We start from the raw sequence: 1,652 nt of genomic DNA on the forward strand, positions 1-1,652 counted from the left end.
AAATAATTAAAAATAATAAATAATAAATTTTAATTTCTCCAATAAACTTTTGATTATATATCTCTCAGTTTTCAAAATTGGAACATTAAGCATTTTGAATTGGGTACGCAACAACTAACGAGTCCAACCAATGAGGAGCGCGTGGAGAAAGCATAGCTATTTGTTCAAGTATTCATCTAACTGTTGGAGATTCAAGATCAGCTGCTTATTTCGGTGTGTAATCATATACTTTTTTTATTACATCTACTTTTATTATTATGGCCGGTGAAGCCAAGTAATTCAATAAAGTTTCACCGTTACGGAGTTTTAAAATTCCAATTATGTTTGGAGCATCAAATGACGTGTGAGAATGCTCATAATATATGCAAGTTAATTTATTTATAGTATGTAGTTTCTTACGATATACTGAATTCATATGTTGACTTAGCTTCAATCATATATAACATATATCGACAATGCCTCGTGTGGAATGTGAGAACAGAAACCTTTTCCTTCAATAAATATACCCTATAAGAAACACCACTAAAATTAACGGTATAATTATCAATAATATTAAAAATTGACTATAAAATTGACGCTAAAAACGGTCGTTTTTAAATGTGTTGATGTTTTAAAAATCTAATAAAATAGTCAGCTTGTCGAATTGTCAATAATTTTTTAATAAAATTGATAATCATTGTGTCTATAATATAAATTTAAATTTTTTACATATTTAATAAAATCTATTACAAAAAAGTCGTCAGATATCATTAGATTTATCGATAGATTTATTAAAAAATTTTGACGGAATAAATTAAACGATATAAATTTCGTCGGTAATTATTTACTAATAGATTTCTTCGTCTGTCACTAATTACCGATAGATTTAGCAACAAATATAAACTTTTATTATAATTCTTAGTTAATATGATAATATCTGATATCTTTTAATAAGCACAACCATGATATAATGGCCAATCCACAAATAATATACTTGAAACTATGCCCTATATATATATAAAATGGCCTTTTACAACAACCATTAATTTATCATTGAATGCTTGCATTATCATATCTACAAAATAACTTACATTTTTTTTCAGAGACTCACTCAAATAAAGATACTGAAAACGTCTTTTTATAAAGATATTTTTTAATAATTAAAATTTAATATATATAGTCGATTAAATTGTGTTATTTTTGTTAAAATTAGACTAGACAAATCGATTTGACCAAAAAATCATCATTTTTCAGTTAAATTAATTTGTTTAGCCTAATTTTGACAAAAATAATATGATTTAATCGATTATTATATATGTTAAATTTTAATTACTAAAAACATCTTTAAAAAAAACGTTTTAAACATATTTACTTGAGTGACTCCCTTTCTTGCAACTACATACAAAATGGAGACAACTATAATTAGATAAAGCAAGGAACATGTATGAGGAATGATAAAAAAATCTAAATAATTCGTATATTGTCACAAAAAGCTGCAAACGGTATGTAAGTATGTAATCTTGATTATTTGCTTTCTTTGCAGCAGAAGCAAATTCTTAATTGACTTAGTCAATGGTTCTAGAGATTCAATAGTAACAAGTTACTCCATCATTAATAACCTGAACAAAGCAAGACAAAATTATATAATCAACAAAACATACAAAACAGTGCAA

The sequence above is a fragment of the Arachis ipaensis genome, chromosome B10 (assembly GCF_000816755.2).
Source record: "Arachis ipaensis cultivar K30076 chromosome B10, Araip1.1, whole genome shotgun sequence".
In the NCBI taxonomy this organism is placed as follows: domain Eukaryota; kingdom Viridiplantae; phylum Streptophyta; class Magnoliopsida; order Fabales; family Fabaceae; genus Arachis; species Arachis ipaensis.